Here is an 11,177-nt window from a genome sequence, read left to right as displayed (position 1 = left end):
TTTTTGCTGCAAATGCAGAATTGTGCTGAAGTACTCAGAGGAAGTGCAACTGATGTCGAGACAAGAGACGTAATGTTCTTTAAACCATGTTAAAGTTCACGGAACATTTTGTGGTTTAGGTGACGTAAGCTGTACCTTGTCTATTTTTGCAAAAGAGGGGGGCTTTGTTATTGTACCCATATAAAACCTTTGTTTAATCATCGTGAGTTCAGTTCGATTGCTGACTTTGCCCAGCTTCGGACTCCACGCGTGTAATCAATAAATCTTTGCTTTGACCACATCTTCCGGACCAGAGTTGTTATTTGCTTGTGAGCCCTCCGTACTCCTTTTCTCCAACTTTTGAACCTTAACAGATGTCTTGATAAAACGAGCAGATATTTGAAGTTTACACACCTACATTCTCGCCTGAAAATATCTTAAAAGTGTATTTTGTGACCTAGAAACACGGATAAAAGACATATAAAACGAAGTGGTGTCCGCCATTGTTTGACTCGGTAGAGGCATGCTATGAATTGTGGGATATGTAGTTTTCACCAAGCATGGCACCCTTTAGGCCGTACTTCTCCCGGAATACCACTAGAGAGAGCCAACACACCACAAATGAAGTCTGTTTCTATGGTGCCAAAAGCAGAATCTTTCTCAGGAGCCTAGAAATTCGCCTAAATTTGCACTAAAATCTAAATATTTCAAAAACTATAAAAGTTATAAACACCAAAAGTCACACCATACTAGCCCAGCTCCAGCCGCACAAAATGATGTAACATATGTACCCCTATTGTCAAAACTGTTTGGCAGAGGAGCGCGGGAAAATTTTCACTAAAATATTAATATTTAAAAAACTATAATAGTCATAAACACCAAAAGTCATAGCACACCATTCCAGATCCAGCCGCACAAAATGAGGTAACATATATGAAGCTTTTCTCAAAACTGCGGGCGTGATACGTGCCAAATTTAGGCGGAAGATGGAGAATAATAATAATAATAATAAGAATAATAAATCCGACGAATAGTAATATGTGTGCCTCTTGGCATAGGCACACATAATAAGAATAATAAATCCGACGAATAGTAATATGTGTGCCTCTTTCCATAGGCACACATAATAAATCCGACGAATAGTAATATGTGTGCCTCTTGGCATAGGCACACATAATAAGAATAATAAATCCGAGGAATAGTAATATGTGTGCCTCTTGGCATAGGCACACATAATGAGCAGAACTGGGCTCTGTGTTTTGATGCAGCCCTCCACAACAGTCCCAGTTTCTCACGAGGCCCCTTGGGAAAATTAACTGCCCACGCCTGAGAAATGCGCTAGCTACAAAAATGTTATGACCTGATTATTATGTCTGTTTTCCTCAGCCCATGCGGACTGGCTTTTCAGGGTGAACTTTCTGTTTGACGCTTACTCCACCTACTTTTGCTATGTTACAGATGCAAATTTGATAAAGCGGTTTCACACCTACGGTGCTGAAACAAAAAAAAGAGGTTTTGCACAGAAACCTTATTTAGTCATAGCTACTGCCATTTTTTTTTTTTTTTTATCTAAACGTACCACGAGGATACTTCCAGTTTCTACGAAAGTGTTACTGTGAACGTGATGTCCTAATAAATTGATGATTTAAGGCTTAGAAAGCCTTGCAGGTTTTGCCTCAGGTAATAATGACCTCTGTCTCATAATTAAACGATAGTAAGTCATAATTAGGAGAAAAGTCTCAGTCAAAAGTCTTTTCGTGTCTCCTTAGGTCGAGTAGGTGAAACAGGTAGGAGTGAGACCTCATCTCCTTCCTATCTGTGCGCGAGACCGCTGTCCCTGACGTCACGGGGTTCATTTATTCCGCTGGCTTCCTGCTGGGGCTCCACTCCGTCTTTCGTAGCGGTACTCGCTACTTTTCGCTTCCCGCCTCACTTCACCACTCTCTCCTAAGTTTTCACGCCGGGGGGAAAAGCGCCGACATTTCTGGTACGTACACGCTTCAAATCGCCTCGTGGAGACGCGCGCGCGCGCTCTTGTGTGCGTCTCTGCCCGTGTATGTATGTGTGTGCTCGTGCTTCTGTAACTGTAAGCGGGGTTTCAGAGCTTCAAGTGCCCGTGCGACAGGCTGTCAACGTGTAGGCAGAGATGCGACACGGAGAAGGGAGGGGTGGCTCAAGGCTGCTGTAGCGCAGCTCCAGCAAATTACGCAGATATGAGGACCAGCTGCGACTCTGCTGGCATTTCCCGCACATCGCGCACAAACGTGGCAGCCAGCCACGCGAAACTCTTGCTGCATTTCTTGTGGGGTGGCCACTCTTCCTCGTTTTTACTACTTAAACAAGGAAGGGGGAACTACTCCAGCAGCACAGGAGACTCTTTTAATTTGTGGCGAGGCTCTAGCTGAGGCGCATCGCTTCTAATTTCCTCGCAGATTCTGCTACTAATCACATTATGGGCAGTCACAGCCAAACATTAGTCTGCGTGGTCGGTTTAATCGTCGCCTACTGTGCAAATAGAGTGAGTGGTGACCGTGATAATGATTTGAGGCAGCTGTGTGTAATGAGAATCACGGGCTCACTCTACCTAATGGAGTCTGGCTTTTTTATTTCCCCCCCCCTCCTCTTTCATGCTTTTTGTAATTGCACACACTGGCTTTGGTAGAATCTCAAAAAATTACTTCATCACGATGATTATGGTGACATGCTGACTGAAAGAAAATGGGGGAATTGTTGCAATCATCAGAAGGTTTATTTCATTTTTTCCCCTCAGATATTTCTGAGGTCTCCTGAAAATATAAACTTTCAGATGAAGTTTGTCTCTCAATAATTAACACAAATATATGTGTATAAAGTTTATTCAGTGCTCTAGGATTTGGCTCTGTTCCCACTCGGTTGGCATACTTTGCAGGTTAAATTAGCTTGAAACAATATAAGTCCGTACAAGTACATAGATGGCTGTGCTTTGTCAACAATTACAGGCAGGAAGTTGATTCTGACTGGAATAAGCAGCTTGTTGGCATTTGCACCTGCAGGATTTGTGTGCTGGTTGGCCTCCCCAGAGAGCGAGAATGAGATTCATGATTATTTTATTTTATTTTTTTTGTGGTAGTTGCACTACCTCTACGAACATATTCTTAAAAAAAACTTGCCTAGCAGCAACAAAATATCAAGCCAAACCTCTTTATCGCAACATCTGTGTTCAGTATAAATCTGTGTTCAGTATAAATCTGTGTTCAGTATAAATCTGTGTTCAGTATAAATCTGTGTTCAGTATAAATCACCGAAAGTTGCAATTAAGCACATTTAGTAGAATCTTCATTTAAAAACAGGACCAGGATGGTGTCAGTTGGAGATGTTGATGCTACAACACAATCAAAAAGTCAGATGAAAAAACAAAATGGGTTTCTATCAGTTAAGTTTCATTCAGCATCTCTACAGTCTCACCCTCTTGCAAGATAACTTGTGCAACATCATAAAAATAAGTACGTTTGTTAGCAAACAAACCTCTGCCAAATTTTTACTTGCCTTTGTTTTAGTTCTTTTTCAAAAGGGAAAGCCAGCCATCCTTTTTTTGTTGGCTAGCTAAGGAAAAATGTATGAAAATGAGCACTGCTAAGGAGCACCAGAAATTTTGTCCATGTAATAAAACGATGTTAACCCCAGTTGTCCATCTTCAAGTGTAAAAACATGCAGTCAGAAATGCAAACCCATAAACCAGTTAACTAATCGGAAGACTGGACCTGCGGCCGTTAAACTTGTGCTTTCAAGATGTTGTAAAGGGCTTTAAAAATGTATGCACAGGGCATACAGGATTACAGCTGGTGTCGTCACACTGGCCTGAGATATTGTTTTTGAGCTTTCATAAGTATTCTTCTGCAAACACCAGGCTATGTATTGCATGTGTCCAGGTTTCGCTTAAGCCTGGAGACTCCAGGGAATGGGGGGTCCTCCCCGAAGATGTTTTGCGCATGAGATGCGTGTTTGTTTTGGTACTTTTTGCATCAGTTTATGATTCTGTCTTTAGTGTGGGGAAGTATCCTACTTAAATCTTAAGTCTTCACTTATTACTGCTTTAAAGAAGCGGGAGCTTCAGCTTTCAGGTCATTCAGAAACCCTCTGTTTTTAAGATTAGCCTTACAACTTTCCTTTTTTGATAAAGGTCATAGGGCTGGATCAGGTGACCCTCCCCTAGATAAGCTGCAGAAGGCTTCTGGGGACTTCCCATGATACACTGTTTTCTTTTTTAAATTTGCATCTTTATACACCACTCTGCATTTAATCATTAGTTATTAATCTCTGGCTCTCTTCTACAGTGTGACTTTTGTTCTGTCTTCCTCCCCTCACCACCTCACCCCCCGGAGCCTGGTTCTGCTGGAGGTTTCTTCCTGTTAAAGGGGAGTTCTTCCTTCCCACTTTTGCCAAGTGCTTGCTCCATAGGTGGTCGTGTGATGGTTGGGGTTTTCGCTGTATTATTGTTGGAACTACCTTACAATATAAAGTGCCTGGAGGCAACTCTTGCTGTTATTTGGTGTTATATAAATGAATTCAATTGAATTAATTTAAATGTATTACTCTAAATTTTATTTAGCTCATTCAAAAATGAGAGCGAACTGAAAGTGCTTTCCGCTTGATTCAAATGTATTAACGTTCAAGTATGTGAAATCTACAAATAGACGCAGACACGCAAAGGACTCTTTGGGTGTTTGCCTCAGTGACCTTTAGTCATAAATATAAAGTTACAGACTTGTAATATAAGTGAATCTGATGCACAGAGAGCTGTGAAAACACAATTTTTAAAGTTACCAGTGCAACTGAGCTTAAACGGGAGCGAAGTGTTGTCTTCTCTTTGTACCTGTTAAGTTTTGTAGCTGCCACAGACTTGGACAGACTTGCATTACAGCATCCCAAAGGTGAGAAAAGCATAACTTAAGCCCAGTGTAATGTAGGTAGATCTGTCCTCGTCTGGATATTTGATTGCATCACGTCAACATAAGACAGAAAGCACACAATATACAAAGACTTTATCCATAAAATGCAATGAGAGTCAATTTTAACCAGAACCAATTGGAAAAATTACATGTTTCCTTTGTTAAGAAATTTGATGGCCTGAGGATTAAGCCTCCCATCACTCACAATATTATTTGCCTTGCTGCTTTATAAATGTTTTTTTTAAGCTTGATAATCCAATTCCCAGCAACCTACCAGCTATTGTTACCATCTTTCTAATTGCCTTTTTCTGCGCCTCAGAGGCTATTACAAACTCAAAGATAATACAGTCAACACACTTTCAATAAAAGCACAATCAAATATGTGAAACATGTATTAAACAATGGTATTTATTTGTTAGCTACCCTTCGCAACACTAAAGGATTTTCTCGTTAAATTCAAAGTAAGGATCCTTAGATTCTTTTTTTACAATTCAAGCATGAACAAAGTGAATTACCATTTGATATCATGACATTTCTATTTTTATTATTATTATTGCCTTTATCTTTGAATTTGGTTAGATTAGTGGTGTTACTATATAAATTTGAGTGTCTGTAGCTCTTTATCATTTAATTCAAAGGTTTATCAATCTCCCACTTGCTTGGTATTAGGTGGGGTTTCACATCAGTCAGGTGTGGATTGCTCCTGAGAGCATTTGTCAAAAGCTTAGACTTCTTCTATCTGTAAACCATTAAACCTCAGCCACAGGTGCCCAGTTGGGGCATTATAATGCATTTGATCAATTATTTAGAGTGAAGCATCAGGGATCAACTTGCTGTCTGCCTGCCTGACTGTAGGCTACAGTAGCTCTTTCACAAACACTTGATCAAATGCTTTAGCAGGCCCTGCAAGGCTACATCCAGGGACAGAGCTTTCTGTTCATTCACATGAAGACACAAGATTTGAGGGAGTTTTTCAGTGTAGGCTGATGAGTTTTCAAGGGCAGCTGTATGTGAGGATGCTAGATATGTTCAGGGAGGGAAAGCTTTTACAGTCTTTTGTTCCAGGGTCTTTAAAAAAAAAAAAAAAAAAAATCTGTGATGTGCACACTTTCTCTGCGGCTTTAAAGGTGTTATTGCATGCCATGATCCATTTTTAGTTTTTTTGTTTGTTTGTTTGTTTGTTTGTTTGTTTGTTTGTTTTTTGGTCAGGCTAAGAGCCACACCTCCCCTCTCTCCCCTGCATTCCCGTTTTTCTTCACGATCGCATCTTGTTTGTTTTTCTCAATTATCTGATCTCTATAATCATAGACCAGGCAACACAAGGAATCATGAGCATTACTAGATTCCTACCTGTGAAGGCAACTTCGCAGCAATTCTTGCTTCTAGCCAAAAGAGTTTTTTCTCCTACAACCCTGGAGATATTGGCCAAAAGAGGCATGCAGTGCTTCCAGATAGGCTCTCGTGGGGCTTTTAATTCTTATAAATATGATTTATAAGTGGGGTGTCTGCCACATGCTGGTATTTCTGGTCTATATTTTGGTCTACCAATCTATACTGCCACTTTGATATTGTTCCTTTCAATAGAGCTGGGTGAATTTAAAAAAAAAAGAAATAAAGGAAATAAAATTACACCTCAATTACTCCTCAACCACTTGGGGAGTGGTTGCTGGAGGTTGGTGTCTGATGCTAGGTGGAATCGCTCATAAACGGCACCATAAACCTTGTGACTGTCGTTTCTGACTCTTCTGAAAACACTTACGGAAGTGCCAAGCAAACCAGAAACTGAGACAACCACTGGCAGGTGGTCAGTGAGTAGTCTCTAGGCCCGTGTGGTTTGCCCTACTTGCAGTGGACGGTAGTAGGCATGCCCCCAAGCAGACAGGACTTATTAGTAGCAGCAAGGATTTTATATTTTTTTTATATTTATGTGACACATAGAACATGTTCAATGTAGTTTTATTTGTATAGGACCAAAACAACAGCACTTGACTTTGTAATATGAAACTCTTTAAGGTGTTGGCATCACCAGCATTGGTGTTGTTTCACGAGGAAGTGAAGCTACACTCCACCACACTCAACAATGGACTTGTTTGCCAACTGCTGCTTTGAGTGGTTAGTCTGTGTTGGTTGACTTTAGAGTTTGAAGGCGTTTTAAAGGTCAGGCTTGGACATAAAATTTTTTAATAAGGTTTTTTTTTTTTTTGTTTGTTTGTTTTCCTCCTACAAACTGTCGGCTATCATGCAAAACGTGTACAAAAATGGTTGCTGGACTAACACTAGTAATTTGAACATGCATTGTTGGATATACTGCTAAATTAGAATGATAATTTAGGCAAGTAGTGAATCAGTGTGATTGCAGTAACTAGCTGCAGATAGTACTACAGTTTGCAGAGGACTCATGAGTGATTGATTCAATGATCAGATGGGCTCATCTTTCAGGAGGTGCTTTGCATTGACCATTTACAGTTAAATGTGGGCTAATCCACATTTACTGGTTTGTAAAATCACTTGGTTTTACAACCCCGATTTTTGGTGCATTACTTTTTTCTTTTTTTCCGATTGGTGTGCATGTATCCTTTTGGTATGACTCCTAAGCTGTGGTTTTTAAAAGAGGCCACACGCTTCCTGTCTTGTGGCCACACTCAGCTGGCTTCAGGCACTTAAACACTCTTTAGTTTTTATGTTGTGTTTCCTTCAAGGGCCCTAAACGAAAAGCAAACAAAACTAGAAGGATGGTTATTCATGCGCACACACACACACACACACACACACACACACACACACACACACACACACACACACACACACACACACACACACACACACACACGACAAATCTACAGCTGCAACAGAATTAATAAATGCCTGCAGCAAGCACCTGGGGGTTTAATACACCTGATTTGTTGTTCTGGCTGGGGTAGTCTTGGTTATTTAAGCACCATAACACAGCAGCGTGATGTGAGTGATTGTCTTGCATGTTTGCAGTTTAAATGCCAGGATAAGCAGGCTGACACACCTCCTGACTTTCTAAACTCTGTGGCCTGTATAACCTTTGCATGATTGAACACTGATCCTGTTGGCTCCTGTTCTTTAGCTGGTACTTTGAGATGGGTCAAACCAGTGGCCAGAAAAACAGTGTTATGTAATGCATTTTCCACAGTTTAATTCATATGATAATCCAGTTTAAGCATATGCACATCCTCCTTAGTTTAGCTGTGACACTGCTGTTTTCAGAGTTGCTCTGCAGTGTGAGTTTGAGTAGTTTGCTCTGCTGGACACCTGCGGTTATGTTGTCCCCATTACCTCTGCTCTTTTGATCCAAAATAATCCTCTCACAGATATGTGTGTTCTTTACTTGATACTTTGATCCTCTCCAAAACGGAAAAAAGAAATCTGGTATGGGAAGCCAGCAGTTGGCTGTTCTGTGACCATTTTAAATAACTTGACATTCTGGTGCTCGTTTTCTTCAAAAGGCAGACTTAGCTTTGTGCTGTAAGCCAACTACTGTCAGCAACAAGTGAAAGATGACAACAGTAGCTGGCCGGTCAAATAGCTTCACATTTGTGTCATCCACTTTTACTGCCAGTGGATTTAGGTGTGTCACAGACATTGTGAGCCTCGGGCCGTGCACACGCTCCAGCCTCTCGAGCCCAACTTCCTCCCCCATATGACCTCATGCATTGACAGCTTTTGTGGGGGTTTTGGTTTTGTACCTTGAAACATTGGCATGTTCAATCTAATTTTTTTTTTTTTTCGTAATATTGATATGTAAACTAAAGTTTGTGCAAATAGTTAAACTGCTCAGCAAGTGTGGGAACCCTTTGAGAAACACAGCCCACAGATCATCTCAGGAAGAAGACGGATCCTAAAAGTAGATAAATGACAGAAATGCGCACAAAGCGACGGTGCCTCTTCTGCTTGTGTTTTCAGTATCTTAAGATTCATCATAGGAATGATCGGATAACCTTATCAATAAAATCTTACGTAGAGTTTGAGAGTGTGGGAGAATAATAGTCTAGAGTGCAGAGGTTTAATAAACTACACCTGATGTTTGGGTTTGCTGAATAGAAGATAAGAGACAAGGGGCTTCAATGTTCCATATTGAAACCGAAAATTTAATTTAACCTTGGTTCTGAAAGTTCATGGAGTTCACGCAGTTCTGATAGGCTGATTCTAACATCAGCCTCTGTCAGCTGATGGCTCAGCTGAGACCCTTTTGTGTATCCCATTGGCAAGTTTCCCCAGCTTCTCCATTTCATGCTATTTCTGACTTAATGTGCTCCCGCTTGCCTTACCCTGACAGTTGGTCACTACAATAGATAATCAAGCTGAGTTACTGTGTTAATGTTAAACAGTGCTGTCAGTTGCTCCCATTAGTAGGCCTTTCAATCGCTCGACTTAAATGTGGCATTTCTAATATTCTGTACAGTTTCCCTTACTAATAACGCATAGACAAATTTCTTATTCTTACATGTCTGTATCCTAGTTTTTTTTTTTTTTTTTTTTTTTTTTTTTTTTTTTTGTATTACTTTACTACTATTAAAATTTGTTTTCCCTGTCATTGCTTCAAGCTGCAGAATTTCACGACGTTACATGGTGTGGATGCCCCTTTCAGTTGAGTTTTAAGGCCAGTCACATTATGGGCAATGTGTGATGTTTTTAATAAGGTCAGTCTCAGGCCTGGTATAACCTCAAAGCTATATCAGACTAAAATATCTGTCTTTATAATATAGATATTTATAATAAAGACCTTTTATAATCTCTCTCTGGTGTGAGTGCTGTTCTGCCCTCACTCAGTGAAACTTGGTCCTAGTTGCAGCAGGGATCAGACAGATGTACAGCTGGAGCTTGGCACTTGGCACAAGATGTGATGCAGCAAACGGTGCATCTGCAGCACAGGCCAGGGATCCACAGAGCGTCTACAGCAGTGGGACCTGGGGAGTTGTTCCTCACATCAGTCCATATGAGCTACAGAGCCCAAACAGCTGCAGTACCGTGTTAGCAAAAGTTATGCAATCAGTGTCCAGAGTTAATGTTTGTTTGGTATTTTTAATCATCTGCTGTGTATGAGCGATTGCTCTGCATCGCAGCAGAATTCACTGACAGTTTTTAAGTCTTCAGGCTGGTGGCAGTGCCTCTTGGCATTTGGTGAGGATTGCGCGCCCACCAGGATTTTTCCACCAGCTGACAATGAAAATAAGGTATCAGTGTAACCCCTGACTTGGTGTCTAGTTTTCAAGGAGTAAATCAGTTTATGCTGCATGTCGTGATGTGCTGTGGACTCGAGTTTTCTCAAGCAACCAGCCATCTGGTGTGGAAATGAGCCTCATGTAAAGCGATCTGTAATGTTTACCAGATGCTTGGAGTTTAGTGTAATTTAGCCCTTTTATATAACTGAAATGAAACATAAGATAGGAGAGTGTAGAGCTACACATTATCTCGGTGTTGCCCGAGGAGAGAGGAGGATGTTGCCCACCCCCGTCCTAGTCTGACTGTGCAAACCTGAATAACCAGTTTAACTGTAACTACGTGTGTGGCGATGGCGCCAAAATGCAAGCATGAATGACCACGGAATCGCCCTTTAGCACTGTCAATGTGAACAAAAGAGCTGGATAGCTAACATGGAATCTTAGTTTATCCCCTTTTTAAAACTTTTTACACTTTAACCTACGGTAGTTAAACAATCTAAGATGGCTGCAAGTATAAACTGCAGGTTTCAGATTATGTGGATTTTTGTAATAATTTTAGAAAGCCATTTAATGCAAACTTTCTTGTAAGGCACAGAAATGACTCAGGATGTGGCGGAAGCTGCTCAGAGGAAAGGATAAAGTCAGTACGAGCAGACCGTGATAACGATTTGCATGGTTGTTTCTGTATGAAGGATGGACGAATGATTCGCTTAGAGTATACATGAATAAATCTAATAGAAAATCATAATAGCTTGAATGTCCAAACATTAGTTTCTTGTATTTTGTGTGTTAATTGGTTGAATGGACCTATCATCACTCTCAATATATCATTTTCCCAGTGGAAATTAGGGAAGCTTGCTGTGTTGACCTTCTGATCTCATTTAAAGCCAGCTACTGTGTGTTATCACACAGGCAGACCAATGCACACATAAATAAAAACGCTTCATAATAAATAAAATCATATAAATTATATTCACAATAATGCAGTTTGTTCTGAAAGCCACATTCAGACACACTGCACAGTATAAAGTTCTAGCAGGACAACAACCTAATAGTAAAACTGGAGATGGATTTGGATTTC

General features: G+C 40.5%; 1 protein-coding gene across 2 annotated transcripts in view; it reads left to right on the top strand.

Annotated features, from left to right (window-relative positions):
• The first annotated feature begins 1,831 nt into the window (after nucleotides 1-1,831).
• The window catches only part of far1 (fatty acyl CoA reductase 1), a 29,326-nt gene continuing 19,980 nt past the window's right edge, over nucleotides 1,832-11,177 (top strand). For both annotated transcript variants that reach the window (XM_031738344.2, XM_031738345.2), the window contains exon 1: nucleotides 1,832-1,966. The gene's annotated coding sequence lies outside the window, so the exon portion shown is untranslated. The remainder of the gene's footprint in view (nucleotides 1,967-11,177) is intronic.

Source organism: Oreochromis aureus, linkage group 7, assembly GCF_013358895.1.
Source record: "Oreochromis aureus strain Israel breed Guangdong linkage group 7, ZZ_aureus, whole genome shotgun sequence".
NCBI lineage: Eukaryota > Metazoa > Chordata > Actinopteri > Cichliformes > Cichlidae > Oreochromis > Oreochromis aureus.
Note: the sequence above shows the minus strand (reverse complement) of the source record. Positions and strands in the feature narration are given on the sequence as shown.